Source organism: Papio anubis, chromosome 2, assembly GCF_008728515.1.
Source record: "Papio anubis isolate 15944 chromosome 2, Panubis1.0, whole genome shotgun sequence".
Lineage (NCBI taxonomy): Eukaryota > Metazoa > Chordata > Mammalia > Primates > Cercopithecidae > Papio > Papio anubis.
This window is the reverse complement of record NC_044977.1, coordinates 36556364-36574864: the sequence shown is the minus strand read 5'-3', so window position 1 is coordinate 36574864 and position 18501 is coordinate 36556364. Positions and strand designations below refer to the sequence as shown.

The window sequence follows — 18501 nt, the reverse complement described above, 5'->3', positions numbered from 1 at the left end:
AAATAAAAATTCAAGACTGTCAGCTTAAAAAGTGAGCTAAAGGTAACAAGCTGAAAATCAATGGGAATAAATGTGAAGTCCCACACTTAGATGAAAACATCCATTGCACAAGACAGGTTGGGGGAAATGGAACTTAATTGTAGTTTATGTAAAAACAAGCATTGATCGTTGGCACAATTTATGACAGAAAGCAAAGAGATCTTATACTTGAGTTAATAGAAATATAGCCTCCAGATGGTCAGAGGTAAAAATCCAAATGTACTCTGTACTGATTAGATTACATCTGGAGTCTTGTATTTAGAGTTAGCCAATATATTTTCAAAGAGTCATTGAAAACTAGATGGTAATCAGGTGGTAGAAACATTTGTACACCACCATAGGACCTGATTAAGCTGGGAGAAGAAGAGCTAGTTCGTGAGTACACAATAGTCATCATTTTATTTGAAAGTTTTCCACATGGAAGTAAAATTAAACTTGTCTCCAAAGGCCAAAACTTTCTTCATAAATTACACTTAAATTTGGGGCCAAATTTAAGGAACTGTTTTCCAGCAATTAAATCTACTCAAGGATTAAAACTGTTTTCTGAAACAGGAAACATCCTGACAGAACAGAGGCCAGAAAAGAGTCTGGCAAGAAGGACATAAAGCAAACACTGGCATTCATTGAGGGTTTGGCCTGTATGTAGATGATCTCTAAGGTCCCTTTTAACCCTGTGGCTCTACAAGAGGGAACTGGATTTCGAAAGCTGAATCTTTATAGTGAAAACGTGTTCCTTAGTGTTAGCTGTCCAGGCTGATGAGTCGTGCACATAGGCAGCGTTTTCTTTTGATTAGCTCATCCTTGTCTGATGGACAGGTGTTGTTTCCAGTGAAGCTGGCTCAGCTTTCTTTGTTTTAGTTACTTTGAAGCAGAAGGATTAATACCCACTGGAGATACTTGCTTGTTTTTGCTGTCAGAGCAGTCACACTTTTCCCTTTGTATCTCTTAGCTTGTTTTTTGAAGTTTAGCTTCACAGAGAAATAGGCCTCATGTTTCCTTGGTGATTCACTGAGTCTAGATAGTCCCTCCTGCACCTCCCCAAACTGCCACTGATGGTTTCTTCATCCTGGTTTGCATTTTGGCTGCCACAAAGAAGGATAAAACACCGACCACTCTTTGGGCCAAAACGTAACAATTTCTTGCAAAAAGTATCTCTCAGAGGTCAAAACAGGCACAGGCCAGAGCCCTTTCTTTCATCTTTTCCCCCACCTTTATTTGAGGTGCCTTCTGTATGAGAAAATAAAGAAATGTTAATATAAGTTTATATTTTAGAAATCAATGCTTTCATCAGAAATAAATAGAGAAACTCTATATTAACCCACTTTGTAAAAGCATTAATAGTTTACATGTAAGGCCTTTGCCATTTTTGAGTCATGGCAAATTGCCCCTTCTGGCCTTTCTTCCACAGGGCACTTTTTTCAAAATAGGATTATTGTAAAGGCATGAACTTAATAACACATTTATAAAAATTGAACTTGAATTAAATGGAGTAAAATATTATAAAATCTCAATGTAAATAAAACTACAAATACATATGTCGGCTTTATTACCGAAATGCATTTTGTTAATGCCATATGAAATGGATAATTTAAATCAAATGTAAATTTTTTCCTGGAAAGTATCTGGCTCAAGAGAATAAGAACATAAGGCACAGACTGAGAAAAAATATTTGCAAAAGATACATCTGATAAAGGACTATATCAAAATTATGCAAAGAACACTTAAAATTCAACAATAAGAAAACAAACTCGATTTTAAACTGGGCCAAATAACTGACACCTTACCAAGGAAAATATACATATGGCAAATAAGCATATGAAAATTTCCACATAGTATGTCATCAAGGAAATGCACATTAAAATAACAATTAGATACCACTACACATATACTAGAATTCCTAAAATCCTCAACACAGGTAATACCAAATACTGGCGAGGACGTGAAACAATAGGAACTTTCATTTACTGTTAGTGGGAATGCCAAATGATATAGCCATTTTGGAAGACAGTTTGGTATTTTCTTACAAAACTAAACATAATCTTACATGTTATCCATCAGTTATACTCCTTGCTATATACCCAAAGGAATAAAAAACAAAAGCATATCTACACAAATGTTTATAGCAGCTTCATTCATAATTGCCAAACATTAGAAGCAACCAAGATGTTCAGTTGGTAAATGGAGAAATCAATTGTGTTACATACAAAGGAATATTATTCAATGTTAAAAAGAAATGAGCTATCAAGCCATGAAAATGCATGGAGAAATCTTAAATGCATATTACTAGTGAAAGAAGCCAATCTGAAAAAAGCTATATGCTGTATCATTCTGACTATTGACATTCTGGAAAAGGCAAAACTATGGAAACAGTAAAAAGATCAGTGGTTGTCAAGGGTTTGGGAAGAAGCATGAATATGCAGAACACAGAGGATTTATAGGGCAGTGAAAATCCTCTGTACAATGCTGTAGTATATACATGTCATATATGTCATTTTTCAAAACCCATAGAATACACAAAACCAAGAGTCAACCCTAATGCAAACTATGGACTTTGTGTGATTATATGTCAATGCAGGTTCATCAATTGTAACAGATGTACCATTCTAGTGGGGCCCTTTGATAAGGGGAGAACTATGCCCTTGTGGAGGGAGGGGCCATATAAGAAATCAGTGTATCTTCCTCTTAATTTTGCTGTGAACCTAAAAATTAAATCTTTAAAAAATAGTATGTGGCTAGTATGTAGCCATTTTTCACTGCTATGTCATATAGTTGGAATAAAAATACCCTACAGGTCTTGCTATTTGAAATGCAGTCAATGTACCAGCTTCATCAACATCATCTGGAGATGTTTCAGAAGTTCCGATTCTCAGGCTCTACCCCAGGTTTAGTATGTAAAACTGTACTTTAACAAGATCCCCTGTGATTTATATACACATTAATGGTCTTGAACTCCTGACCTCAGGTGATGAGCCCACCTCGGCCTCCCAAAGTGCTGGGATTACAGCCATGAGCCACCATGCTTGGCGTAGTCTAGCTTCTTAGCTATGCAAAAGGTATCTTTATAGCTCATAAGTGTTCCAGGACAGTTCATCATGATTAGAAACCTTCTACAGATTTAGGCTTAAAACTCTAGTTAGAAACAACAGTGTTCATACCTGGTTTATTATCCATGTAGATCTCTATTAAATACTTAGCATAATGACAGGTGGGTGAAGGGATCAGGAGCCCTGAACCTGGCAACAAAACACAAATGACATCTCTCAGCAGACTTGAGCTCCATTATCTTAAGAATTTGTTTAAGGTTATATGATAAATATCCTTGCAAGGGGTGTTATATTATGTTAAGTGGGTATCAACATCTTGCGTTAGTGAATGACCTTAGGGCTGCTGTTAACAGGTGGGGAGTGGCAGCATGATGTTAATACAGCACCCAAGAAAAAGTACTTAACCAGAGAATTTAAGAAGGAATTATTTCTCTCATTGGGTCATCTATAGAATTTTGCCCTGATTACAGTTTGTGTCTAATCTGCTCCAGGAAAGAACAAGGTAACAGGTACAATGAGGTGGACTGCTAATTAAAACATAGCCTTAAAATCATTATCCATATTGTGAGTGATTACAGTTTACATTGTATTAAAATTTTAAAATCCAGAATAAGAAGAAAGGGGTTATGAACTCAGGGTTAGAGATATTTTTGTGTGTGTTTTAGAAGTAATCTTTAGCTTTTTCTTATTTAAAATGAAATCATAATGAAACACAGTCAATTTGAAAATTTGATGGTGTAATGCATGTAGAAGCACTTGGTAAACTGAAAAAGACAGTTCAAATATTATATGTCTACATACAAACAGATACTATTTATTCTCTCGCCATTTTCTCAATGCAGGTCAACCCTGATTGTAACCTAAAAGCATGAAATGCAACTCTTTCTCTCTAGGCTTCTTTTGTTATTTATCAAAATTTACAATTGATGAGAAACCCCCCCCCCCCCCACTCCTTACCCAACTTAGCGTATCTCTCTCCTTTCTTCAATTCTGTCCTCTTGCTCTGCTTATTTCCCAGACCATTCTAAAAAGTTCCCTCTCTTCCTTTGGCATTTATATTTTTCAAATGCTTGTAGACAGTTTTCATACGCCACCTCAGTTGTTGCTTTGCCAAGCTATACAGATTTAGTCCTTTTCATCTTTCCTCATAAGTCACTGCCTCCATCTCTTTAATCATTTTTCTTGCTGTTCTCTGAATTCCATCCAATTTGTCGATATCTTTCTGGTAGAGAGGTGCCAAGAACGGAGTGTACAGTGTGGCTAAGGAGCCGTGTCCATCACTTCTCAGCCAGATGGGATGGTTGTTACTTCAGAGGACACACTGAATATATACTGGGGGCTGAGATAAAGGAAAAGGAACCAGTAAATCTTGAGAAAGTAATTCTATAATTCATTGTCCCTAGGGATAATAAAATAAGCATTTAATTAAAAGCTGTGTTTCTAGTTTTGTGACTAGCAGATGCTATTTTGGTGACAAAGGCAGAAAATTGCATCATTTAATAAGATAAGAAAACACAAGAGCATAATGCTGTAAATCAGACCCTTTCTCACATTTGGAGAAACAATTGTAAACTATGAACAATATTATCTTGAAAATGCTTTTAGTTATTTTATTCAGTATGAAAGCAGACAGGAAATTTGGATCAAATAATTTAAAACATTTAATATATTTCTTGTACCATGCTAATGCAGATAATAACCAATTCATAAAATGTGCCTCACAAAAAAAGGATAAATTCTGTAAATTTATTTTTATTTATAGTTTCCATCAAAGTTTTTTAGGTTATGTTTCAAGATTTAGGTTTAGGTTTACTTGCAGGATGAGTGACAGATTAAAGTATGAATATTTTTTATGTAGGCTTTTCACAGTTAATACTCAGAAGCAAGTATTTTCTAGTGTATTAGACTGAAGCTGAATATAGATATTTCACCAGATGCTTTATTGAAGCTGAGTTTTGTTACAGCCCTAATTTATCTTTAGTGTTTTGCTTTATGCTTATGTTTAAAGTTTTACTGTACTCATTGAACTGTGCTTGATCATTAATAATGGCAGCTATCTTTAATGAGATGCATGTCACCCTCTAGCAGGTGGTATGGTCTAATAGTCTGAGGATTGAATTATGATTCAGAAAGGAAATATTTCTTATATGGGACTACAATGTAGAATGAGAAAACTGCAAGTATCTTAAAAATGGAATATAACACTTGAATAGGAGAATGAAAAAATAAACAAATCAGGTTTCCTGAATAATAATCATGCCCTCTTAGTCCCTGAAAGGAGAAATCACAATTCACATATTGCTATTATAGAATCTAGCAGAAACTTGGTCAATAAAGTGCTGACATCTTTAGTTAAGATAACCCATCTGTTACTTTGTGCTGTAAGGAGGAGAAGAGAAATAGTTACTACAATGCATGTATGTTTTCTAGCATTAAAGCTGCAGAGAAAATAAATATGCATGCCCTTACTTCTTAGAACTCCAAGAACATTACTGAGATTGTGTTGGTCTACATACTACCAATACTTACACTGATGGTAATTCTTAGATATTGGCCTAGTCAGAGTACAAAGTTTAATTATAAATTTGTATTTTCTCATTGATACCTTTATCCTAAAATTCAGGTTTTGAAAATGGGAAAGTAAAATCCAGAAATATAGGCATAATTAACAAAGCTATGTAATTGGATTCATAAGAATGAAAGTTTGGGTCTTAGCTTATCCAGCCATGTGACCTTGGGAAGCACTCTTTGTTAATGCAGTTTGTTAATGGACTAATTATCTACACACTTCTAATTCCCAGGGTAGTCAGGAATATCTAAGGGGTAATAGTAAGGAAAGTGCTGTACTGAAAGGTACAATAATTCCTTATTGTTTTTCATTTTGTGGTAAAGGTAATCATGTCTCTTTACATGTCTTTCATCTTCACTCTAAGGTTTACTCAAAAAAAAAAAAAATTAGCTCAGAAAAGATTCAACTCTGCAAACATATTAGTTTTGCTTGTAAGTTTCAGAGTAGTGAATGGGAAAGTAATTTGCATTGCATGAAAAGTAGTACTTACATTTATACTTTTCTTTCATATCTGTTTTGTAAATTTAGAGTTTTAAAATTTTAGTAGAGAAATAAGTGATAGAAAATTATTCTAGTCCCAGCTGAGACTCTTCTATCTCATTATATGGCTGTACCCTAAGTGCATGGTTAGCATCACTTTTCTGTTCACTTCCCCCTAATCTATTTGGAATAAGAACGGGTTTATACCTGCTCCTCTCCCACATCTTCATCTTGACTCTCTCTTCTGCATGGCATTTTCTCTCCTCCATCATTCTTTGTGTTTCCATGGTCCACTGAACACTTGTTGCTGGTACACCAGGGAGGTTACGGGTGGCAGACCCCTTTCAGTACAACTGAGACCTTCAAAGTGGCCTTTGCAGAGAGGGAGTAGACAGAATGGAGGCCAGGTCCTCTTTCATCTTACAGTTGTGGGAATTGTAATCCAAAAATTATATGGGCATATATACGATACCACTGAAATCTTGGGAAACTATTTTAAAATTTGAAATTTGTGGGAAATTTTTATTTGTATTCTAAGTGTTCCTTGTTTAAGAGAAATGTGCTCATGGTTCGAGTTTGCTTGAGCATGACCTGTGGGTATAGCAACTTTAACATTGCTCTTTTCTTCCTTGATCTCTCCACCATTAGCAGAGGCCCTTCTTGTCTAAACCATGGTCAAACTTATCTCTACCTACATTTTAGGACACATTATTCTCTACCTACAGAAACTGATCTTATCATCTTCCTCACTCTAGCAAGATATATCTCCATGTCCTAAGTCTAGAATAATCTGGAATCTGTTCCCAGAGGAAAAGCTCAGGGTGGACTTTGGTATTCCTTGTGTAACAGAACAATCTAGGGTGTCATAGGAACATCATTTGTGATTCCTGTGAGGTCACAAATGATTTCATCAATATGCGTCTTTTGAAGGGGGCATTTTTACTGGTTAATTGCTAAATCACATACATAGAAGCACATACACACAGATCCACATGCTGCCTGCTCAAGAAGGAAACACTAATTCTCAGAGGCAGATCTTTCTAAATAAGAGTTCACAAACTAGTAATCCACTAGCCAAATTCAGCTCGCATATATATTTTATTTGGCCCATACAGTTTTGTTTATTTTTAGAAATTGCACCAACACTAAAAACGGATGCATTTGATATAAAAATCCACATTTCTAGCTTTTCTCAAAAATATAATAAGATCTAGATCCACTAGACCTATAATTCTTCTTGAGAAAATTTGGCTAAGCTGAGTAGGGGCTGCCTTCTATAGGCAGTGTGTATGGTCTTCATTCAGCCATGGTATGTTACTGTCCTAACATGGAAGCCATGCTAGTTATTAGTCTTCACTGCGTTGACTTTCTTATCCATAAGAAAAAAAAAATCCATTTCTGCTTTCAGAATCCATGATTCTGAGCTGTGGAAAATCAGTTCAATGTTCTAATTTTTTGCTAAGCCTGTTTAGTGGCAGTAACCAAGTTAAAATTTGTTATATTTTCATCCATAACAAACTTGCATTTTTGGACCACAAAGTGAAAATAATAAAGAAGGAATAAAACTGTAAAAATCCACCTGATCAAAATAATTATTATTATTATTAACAAGGGGTAAAAATGTAGAAAGACATATTTATTGGATGGATGACCATCACTGAAAAAAAAGTTAACCCGCCATGTGCTAAAGCAAGAACAAAGCATATTCCATTTTTTCCAATTCAGAATGCCTTGAGTAGATTCTACATATAAGTAATCATGGACAAATTATAAATTATACAAATGATGTTGGATTACTTGAATAAAGAGAAAACAAAACAGACTTTATGTTTTCTCAATTCTTAAGATGTAAGTTTCCTAATTGTGGTTGGGGGAGTAGGAATTAGAAAATATTAGAGATGGAATGACTCTTGCTAACATTTAACTTCTCCCACATCCCAACATTTACTAATGAAGAAACTGAAACTGTCCATAGTAACACAATTCATCTATTGCAAGGACTAGAAAACAGGATTTTAGGTTTAGAGATAGTGCTGCCTTTGATCATTAGAAATTATTATAAATCAACACATGGAATTGGCATTGATCTTTTATGTTCACAGTCTGCAAGATGTGCCTTTATTATTTTTCAATAAGTCTTAAGGCAGTCATTGGGCAGGGAGGATGGTCCTGCTATGGAATAGGGAGAAACAAATCAATATAGTTTTCATTTATATAGAATGCTTCACCTCTATAGCTATTAGACCATGAGACTTTATGAACTAAGTTTAGCCACTGCTCTTTTTACCAACATAGTAGAGAGAACACAGCCCTGGTAGTGAAGGTCAACAACTCTGATTTATGAGCTGGCTCTACCTAGTATTTAATTTTAAGACAATGACCAGGAAATTTAATCTTTCTGAACCTCAGCTTCCTTATCAATGTAGTGAAGATAATGCTACTCAGCTTGCGGACTATTCACTTCTTCATTGAAGAAGTGCATATTAAACCCCTACTATGTGCTAGACGTTGTTCTTGGTGCTAGTGGAGAGCCAGAAAACAAATTCTGTACCTTACAGAAGGCAAGGTAGTTGTAAGGATTGAAAGAATCATCTGCAGTGGTTTCTTATACACAGGGCGTGTTCAGTAATGTTCATTGTTCATTTTCTCTCTGATTCTTTTCCAAAACCACAACCTAAAATCAGGAGAATCTTTGCTCCTAAGTTTCAGTATAGATTGAGAAAATAAAGCATATAAATGGCTAAGAATAGGACTCTGTGAATTTTAAATAGCCAACCAAGATCCAATTTTTGATCTTTGTGCCCTGCGTGAAAGAGGTAGGTTATGTAAAACAAGAACAAGTGCACAAGCACCTCCAATCATACACTTTCCCATGAAAACATGCACAATCTATTCTTTGTCAAATGTAGAAGCAACTCCTGCAGTACTTGTATTTCAGAATTTTTCTATGGCTCTTACAGCAAATTCATTGGCATTTTACTTTGTTTCCGCCAAAAAAATTATAAGGCAGAGTAAGATTCCCATTCCTCTAAGTTTTTATACACTAGGATTGGGAGTGGACATGGTGATTAATCAAGAAAAAATTCTCATATCTTCTTTTGATCATCATCTCTGAAAGAGAAAGGAGAAATTAAACAGAATTAGTCTGCTGTGAGGAGATCTTGAAAGCATTCAGGAAGGCTAACAAGAGAATCGCTTTTTTTTTCCTCTAAAGGAAATGATCTGTTGGTAATTGAAGTAAGGAGTGAAAGTAAACACTGTACTAGGCCTCTTATAGGTGTTTTCATTAATTCTTACAGCACATAATCCAATAATGTGAAATATAAATAATAGAACATTGTCCAAAAACACCCCACACAATTTAAGTATAGGTTTGAATTATGTTTATGTTACCTCTGATTAGGAAGCCCATGTTTTTCCACTGCATCATAAGTGACATTCATCACATTCCCTTAGCCATTGTCATATGTGTTTGACACTGTTTGAGCTTTGTTTCATTTCAATCCAAAGTATACTTTCTTTGGTGTTATGTACAGCTATTTAAATAGTGACTTCTCCCTATTATAGGATCATGGACTAATGAAAAATCCATCCATTTCAGACCTGCTAATAACTGGCTGCATGGCATGGGCTGAACAAGTCACTTGATTTCTCTGGGCCTCTGTTTCCTCACCTGTAAAATGGAATGAGGTCAGACTAGGCTATCTATAATACCCACGTAGCTCAGCAAAGGCAGTTCCTCAAATGTGTGTGTGTGTGTGTATTTAAATAAGTTTTTGAAACTACCTGATTGTCTACTCTTTTATAATAACACTGGAAATATATTGAATTGTCACAAAATTAGGGTTCTATCCCCTCCTGAGAGAAATATATTTGCTATTAATTCTAAAATACCCCCCTACATGCTTGTCATTGCTCCAGGCAAATGATGGAAGAGAAAACAGGAACAGAAAACGGTGCCTGCGGTTATGCATCTCTTTTTTCAGAACACTGGTTCCTAAATTAATAGAAGGCTGCCTGTTCCCCCAGCATCTTCTGTCTGTGTCCACCCCTCCCTTTCATCAGTAATCTTACCTCTTCTCAGCTAGCTGTTTGCTAACCCAGGGTAAATTAGTTTTGAAAAAACGTGATACTATACTTTATATTTTTATATTGTAACAGTAGCAATTAACTTTCAATTGTTTTCAGCTTGTAGCAGAAGTGAGTTTTTGTAGGGGAGAAGAAGGAGGTAATTTCAGGGAATTCAAGCATTTGGAGAAGCCCACATCTTATAGATGACAGTAACAAACATTTACAGATTTAAAGAATGTAAAGCCCCAATAGAATGTCTGGCAAATAGTAGGAGTTTAACAAATTGCATCCTATTATTCTTACTTCACAAACCAGCCTTGCATGTTTTATAATTTACTCCGATCCTTGGAAAACAGCTTCTTCTTTAAAACCTCCATGAAGTCAGCTGAGCGCAGTGGCTCACACCTGTAATCCCAGAACTTTGGGAGGCTGAGGCGGGTGGGTCACTCGAGGTCAGGAGTTTGAGATCAGCCTGGCCAACATGGCGAAACCCTGTGGTGGTGGTCACCCGTAGTCCCAGCTACTTGGGAGGCTGAGACAGGAGAATCGCTTGAACCCAGGAGACGGAGGTTGAGGTGAGCCGAGATCACGCCACTGCACTCCAGCCTGGGCAACAGAGTGAGACTCCATCTCATTAAAACAAACAAACAAACAAAACCTCCATGAAGTCCTTGAAACCTGGAACACTGTTTTATAATTCAACCTAATGTATTAGTTCTACAGATAAACCATTTTCTGTTGCCTTTTCTTTTATCTTTCCCTGGATTTTGCTACTCCCTTATTTTATTCTTCATTCCTGTTTGTTCTCTCATTCCTTCTTTTGACTTTGTTCCTTTTATATCGGCAATAGAATTGCTATTTCCCAATATCCTTATATCCAGCCCACCTCGCTTGTGGCCATGAGGTAAAGTATATTCTCTGCCTTGGGAGAAAGCCTACCAATGTGCAGAAACTCCATACCTGAGGTGAGGTGAGGATTTAATACCTTTTCTCATCTCTTCTTCCCCAGTGCCCCTCCTCTGTTTTCTTTTGTATCAAAGTACTAAGAGTCATGCAATCTTTTTTTCTCCCAGTTTTCTTTTCTCTTGCCTTGTTTTATTTTGTTTTGCTTTCTGTCAGCTTCTGGAAGACTGAGAATCAAGGATGTGTGAAGGGATCGTCCAATAACATGAAAGCAGAAACACAGCAAAGGGGTCAGTGAGTTTTGAGAGGACTGCTGTTGTATTCATGCATACTACTGGCATTCTTTCACATAAATAAAATGTATTACGTTTATTTCTTTAAAAAATAGCAACAATCTGTGGTTTGATTGCCCTTCCCCACCTCAGATCTTTGTTTTTCTGGTATCCAATGCTCATTTCCCCGTCTGCTTTTTCTTATACTGTTTCTCTTTCCTAAATAACTGGCCTCCCTCTTCTCTATTTAATACTTCCTTCAGTATAAATATCCCTTCTTTTATATTATTTTGCTAATGAATAATAATAATAAAAAAGAAATTGTGTATTGCTTTACAGGGTAACTGTTTTTTTAAATTTTCACATTTTTTTTTCCTTTTTTTATATTCACACTTTTATTATGCTTTAAGTACTCAACAATATCTTTCATCTTTTCTTTAAATTTATTATATATTTGTGCTTGTTAATGAAAATGTTTGTATTTTAATTTTATAATTGCTTCTAGTAGTATACAGGAAGAGACTTTTTGTATATTAATCTTGTATCCTACAACTTTGTTAAGTCAATTTTGGTTTTAGTATGTGTCCTAGGATTTTCATTTTTCTTTTTTTTTATTATTATTATACTTTAAGTTCTAAGGTACATGTGCACAACGTGCAGGTTTGTTACATATGTATACTTGTGCCATGTTGGTGTGTTTTATCTCACTCTTGAAATAACTCCACAAGACACACATTACTGTCATTCCCAATTTGCAGATGAGAAAACCAAGCCCAGGCCCCACATCACATGGAACTATTAGGTGTTATGACTCCTGATATTATGCCCTCTACGCAAAACTGTGCTGTCTTTCTATCTTGCCTATATTGATCTTTGCCTTTGCTGATTTATTTTAGTACTTATACCAACTCGGTGTAATTTATTATTTAATTATATACTGTCTAGAATTATTCTAAAATTACTTTATAAATAATCTCATATATATTAGGTTTATTCAGTTTAACACAGTTAGTTTATTCAGTCTAATGGGATGGAGAGTCTATCTTACCGAATGCTTATATTTCTCTTTTAGTCTTGACTCAGTGTTTGAACCACACATATTTAATAAGTATTTTTATTGATTGACTGAATTAAAAATTATCCTATTCAACAAATTTCATATCTTCCTATGTGTCTAAAAAGATGGCTAGGTGGTAATTGTAATGATGATGGTGATAGTTCTTGTTGTTCATAAACCCTGCTATGGTTTGAATGTGCCCTTAAAATGCATGTGTTGGAAATTTAATCCCCACGATAGCAGTGTTGGGAGGAGGGACCTAGTGAGAGTCAATTAGTCTATGAGGTCTCTGCCCTCATTAATGGATTAATGTCATTATCTTTGGGTGAGCTTTTTATAAAAGAATGAGTTCAGCCCCCTTTTACCTGTTTCTCTCCTGTCCTTCTGCCTTCCATCATGGGATGACCCAGCAAAAAGGCACTTGACAGATGCAAACCCCTTAATCTTGGACTTCCCAGCCTCCAGAACTGTAAGACATATATCTCACTTCTTTATAAATTATCCAGTCTCTGATATTCTGTTATAGCAGCACAAAAGGATCTAAGACAAACCTTATCATCTTCATTCCTGTATGACAACTATGTGTGATTCTCCTGCTAGCATTTCCATTTCACAGATGTAACCACGAAGCAGACGGTGACCAGATCACTTCTGCCAGTGTTGCCCTTGTCAAAGTGAATGATAACTGATGCCCTTTGGAATGCATACCACACTCTCTATTTTGTAAATGTGGACTACCCATGTCAGCTACAGCAATATTTACCCAAGAGTAAATAAGATTTTTGAAATTATAGTCAAATGTTTTGAATACCATTTTACAAATCTGGGTAGGCTAAGTGCCATTGTGTTATACTACTCTAGCCTTCTGTGCAATATGATGTTTTTAATTCCTTTTTTTAACTTCTATTTTTTTAACCTGGCAGAGATGGTTTAAAGAAAAAGTAAAGAGCTGGCTGCTGGCTTTTTTTTTTTTTTTTTTTTTTTTTCAGTAGGAGGAGTACCTCTTAAAGGAGGAAACAGGTGTTAAAGTACTTCTCTTCTTTATCCTTCACCTACTCCCTAATTTTTTCCCTATCTTCCTCACTGGCAAGGGAGTCTGGCTTTTATACATAAGATTTACAGGAAATGTTTCTTCCTCAGCGAAGAAATATTTAGACAGCAGCAGTGACAGACTTGACTCCTCCACCCACAGCAGACCTTCTGGTTCCATGCAGTCTTTCAAAAGAGAACTGAAGGATGAAAGGTGTTTTTCAAAAGTTTTTAAACTGTTTTTAATAATTACAGTTCTCTTCCTCAGAGACTGGCAATCTGGAGATTTAGGGAGTTTTTCTCTTCACTGGCTTGAATTTTTCAAAATTCTGTTGTTTTCTTTTTTCTTTTTCAAGGATAAGTAGGAAACCTTACTGCAGGTTATCATGCAAGGTGGCTTTTGAAAGTGATGGTGGCAAAAAAAAAAAAAAAAAAAAAAAGGAATGCCTACTTCACAGTGTATGTGGGAAGTAGTGATAAAGGAAGGGATGCTTTCAGGGCCGAGAGTGTATTATTTCTCCAAAAAACCAGGTCAGAATGTAATGTAGCAGACATGTTATGGGGCCTGAAAGCAGTACAAATGAAATAACATTAGAGAGAAACAAAACTACATCCTATAAAGAGAATATGAGAGAAAACCAGAGCACATATACAATGTATCCTTTTGGGAGCAAAAGCATCTTTAAACAAAGAAAAATGTCACTCTCAGTACTCTTAGTGTTCTTGACACTATTGTTTTTTTGGGATAAACAGCATTTCCTGGGAGCTTGTCAGAAATTCAGACCCTTTATCCCCACCTCAGATCTACTGATTCAGAATCCGCATTTGACAAGATCCCCCTGTGTCTCTCTCAGCTGCTGTTAAAAACATTTGTTCTAACACTATTTCTGACTGTTTCTGCCTTTTCTGTCTTTGGACACGTTGCCTTTCCTTTTCCCTTTATTTCAGCAGGTTCTTAAGGAGGACTCAGCTGACTTCTCAGCTACTGGATCAAGCCTGCCTGCTTGTAATAAATTGTATACACTGTAGAGGGAATCTGTATTTTACTAACAAAACACAATTCTGATGTCAGGCTAACTATCTCTGGGGATGCTGGTTGGTCATGCTGTTGGGCGCTCTGTGGTTAATATATAATTTTATCTTTGAAAGACAGAAATTAGATCAATGTTTCTTCATTTCCTTGGGTTTAAGAGTAGCTCACGCTAGGATTAATAGCTCTCAATGTTTTTCAAAATGCTAAAATGTGTTCTATGTTGTCAGAAAAATAAATCATTTACTCCAAGTTCTTCATGCCCAAGGAATAGTGAAGCAGTTACTGACTCTGGTCACAAGATTAAACCTTTGAAATAATATTTGCTGATACATTCTTCACCAGGAAATATCACTTTATTTGCCAATTACTATGGGCTAATGATGAACCCCCATTAAATGACCTATTGTTTGTTATTGCTTTGTGCTGAGAAAACACCATGAAACCATCTTGAAAATACTCCTCAGCTGTTCTCCTCAAGTGCCATAGTACCAACTTTGTTCTGCATATTACCATATAATTGAGACTGAAACCTGCTTTGGCCTCTGAGGGAGTCACTGTGGTATGGAGTTCTTTCTAGTACATTATTTGTAGTATGCAGTCACAGGGACGTGTTTCTGAAGATCTTACTCCAGTTTGATATTAAAATAGGAAAAACTCAGTATGTATTTTCTTCTTTGGGTAACTACAGAGCCAAAATAAAGTATATTAACTGGGGCATTGGGATAGTGTATGATTAAAATCAAAACAAAAATTCATTTTGGCTGAGTAGATTCAACTCTGGGGGAATTAAAACTTCTTTCATTCTGTCATGTCTACCACTGTGACTAAATTAGCTTTGGTGTCCCTAATTCAGTATTTGTAACTTTTAGTCATTAATTCTACAGCAGAGGATTTGATCAACCTTGTAGAAATTTGAATCCGTTCTTAATAGAATAAAAAATAATACTTCTATCTCTGAAGCAGAGAAATTCCATGAACACAGTAGGTGCTCAAAAATACTTGTTTTTTTCTGAGATTATCAGTAAAGATTTTGAAATTCCACCTTGTTTAACTGTTATACCTACAATCAAAGAAACACAATACAAAGGGAGCTCTTTCTTTTCCCTAATATTGGAGATAATGCATCATGCTAGAAGAAAAAATCAAACATCAATCGTTCTTTAATCCATTTCTAAGAGATATGCCTTTGCCTAGAGCTATGTTGATTGACCTTCAGGTCAGTCTGAATTGGAATCAAAACACATGTCTTTCTTGCTGAGCACAACATTCTTTTCAATTCAACAAGAATTTTCATGTGCTTAGCATTATCATAGGCAAGGGAAATGCTAAAGCTATACAACATATGGCTCTTCCTCTCTATACAACATATATATTGTTTCATAATACAGTTAGAGAGATTCTCAAAGAAAACATGAAACAGAATAGCATATATGGATTAAACCATTATCTGTAATCACCAAGCTGGTTCACCTTCTTCTACCTCTCTTCTAGAGAGCAGCACCTAAGCCTTAAATTCAGACTTCATCCTAAAATCCTCCCTTTCACTTCCCATTACATCCAGTCAATCATGAAATCCAGTGGATTCTATCTTCATAATATTTCTTGATTCAATATATTTTTCTCTATCTCTTATGCTGCTGCTTTAGATTGGCTGGCATTACCTTTGGCTTAGACTATTGCAATACCCTTTTACATTTTGACTCATCTTCCTGAATGACTTTCCACCAAACCAGTTTCTTAAAACAGAGATCTAAAACTTACACTGTTCTTATTATTTTTCTCCATCAGTCACGAGAAAATGTCCAGACCCTATATTCTTGATCTGGGCCTCCAGTTTTGTCTACATCCCTATAGATACTTATATCCTATAATTCCACCAGAATATATCCAGCTGTTTCAGCACCTGGAATTTTTCACATATTCCTTCCCTATAATGCCCTTCTTTTTCTTATTTTCTCCACTTGATAACCAACAAAGCACCTTTCAAATTTTTATTTAAGAGAGTTTCTTATAATCATCTTCCTAAGCATGATTGAACGTCCTCTCTCTTGAGTCCCATTCCATAGACTGGGCATACTTCTATACTTATACCTACAATATTACATCTACTCCCATTCAATTGTAAGCTCCTCAAAGAGGGGATCCAAATATTCATCTCTTCAGCTTCTTGAAGAGCGAGTAGAACACAGTCAGTGCTCAACACAAGGAAAATGAGAACGAATTAACAAATGAGAGCTAAGAAAATGAATGGTCAAAGTGTGATACTCTTGTGGAAGAATATCTGAGAAGAGGCTCACCCAGTGTATTAGTTTTCTATTGCTGCTGTAACAAACTGCCACAATCTCTGTAGCTTCAAACAGTTTAAAATTATAATTTTACATGCTAGGCCAGAAGCCTGAAACTGGTTGGCAGTACCCTCTGTATGGAGGGTAGGGAGGAGAATCTGTTGCCTTGTCTTTTTCAGCTTCTAGTGGCTGCCTAGTTTCATTGGTCTGCAGTCCTGATATAGACAGGAGACTGGGAAATACCGGGTAGAAGAGGGTGATTCCCCAGCAAAGTCCCCACCCTCAAGCCTGGAAATCCACAACCTACTGAGAACAGGCATTCCTGTTTTTGCACCTAAAATTTTCCTCTTGGCCTGCTACACACCCCTATCCTGTACCCATGTAAACCTCAGACCACAGGCTCCAGAAGGCTGATGAGAAGATGAACAGAAGAGCAAAAGAACAGCAGAATGATGTGGCAGAGAGAAGAGTAGGAGCATCTGAATGCCCAGAGGAGTTTGGCTGGGGACGATTGGAGAGGAGGTCAACCACTGCATGGCCACACTCCAGGGGAAGATCATCTTCCCACTTCATCCTCATCCATCCCGCTAAGAGCCACCTCCACCACTCAGTAAAACCCCTGAATTCACCATCCTTCAAGTGCGTGTGTGATCTGATTCTTCCTAGATGCCGAACAAGGACCTGAGTACCAAGAGGGCACTGTGCTGGTTAACACTTAGGCTGTCCAAGGACAGCAAGGCTAAAAGAGTAGTGTAACACAAGGTCCACTTGGGCTTTGTAGTTGCAGATGTCCACCCCTGGACACTGCCGTGGGGCCAGAGCCCAGGGGCACTTGCCAAGCTGCTGCACCTGCCTGCCTGCGTGCTCTCCTTCCCATAAGGGATTTGAGCATGCCCAACAGGTGAGCCACACCCCGTCACACATCCTTCGAGGAGAGCCATGGAATTCTCCTGTTTCAGCCCCACATCACTCTGACCTTCTACCTTTGTTGTCACATCTCCTTTTCTGACTCTTCTACCTCTCTCTTCCATCATTTAAGGATGCTTGTGGTTACACTGGCCCCACAAATGTAATTCAAGATAACCTAGAATAACCTCCCCATCCTTAATTAATTACACCTGCAAGATCCCTGTTGTCAAGTAAAGTAACGTATTCACAAATTCCAAGGACTAGAATGTGGATATTTCTGGCAGGCCATTTATCTGCCTACTATATGCAAATCAAGCAATTTCTTGGATGTTACAAATACCAACCATGCCTATTATTGCATTGATAGGAAGATGAAAACTAAACGAGCAGGGAGAAGATGGCTGATACTAAATAAAATTCTTGTAAAACAAAACCACAACCCAGGGGTCACAGGCAAGTATACAGGCTGATGGATTTGTCCAGGGAGCATGTGTACATACCTGAACTCATGAGTACAATCCTTCTCAATCCATCTCCAATTCAAGGTTTTCTACCATGCTCCATGAACTCCACATTGCCCTTATGATTTTTCTCAAAAGTTTCTACCTAAGATGAGCATTAGCTTGATTTCATGTGTTATGTGCCCAAGTACAGCAGTGTGATTTGACTCAGCTGTCTCCCACCTAAATAAAGACCAGAGTGAGTAAAAGTTTCTATTTCTACACTGTCTCTTCAGTCTTCATAACATCGGAAGTGACGCTCAGATTACTATTATTCAAAATCACCTTCAGAAATCAGTTAGAGTACTTG

At 36.6% G+C, this 18501-nt stretch overlaps 1 long non-coding RNA gene across 1 annotated transcript; it reads right to left on the bottom strand.

Moving 5' to 3' along the window:
- Window positions 1-291: 291 nt before the first annotated feature.
- On the bottom strand, window positions 292-7006 carry LOC101016133. The gene is made up of 4 exons (XR_160021.5): window positions 6340-7006; window positions 4041-4422; window positions 3195-3272; window positions 292-1266 (listed from the first exon to the last, which is right to left on the bottom strand). It is a non-coding gene; the product is annotated as an uncharacterized LOC101016133 (long non-coding RNA).
- Window positions 7007-18501: the final 11495 nt, after the last annotated feature.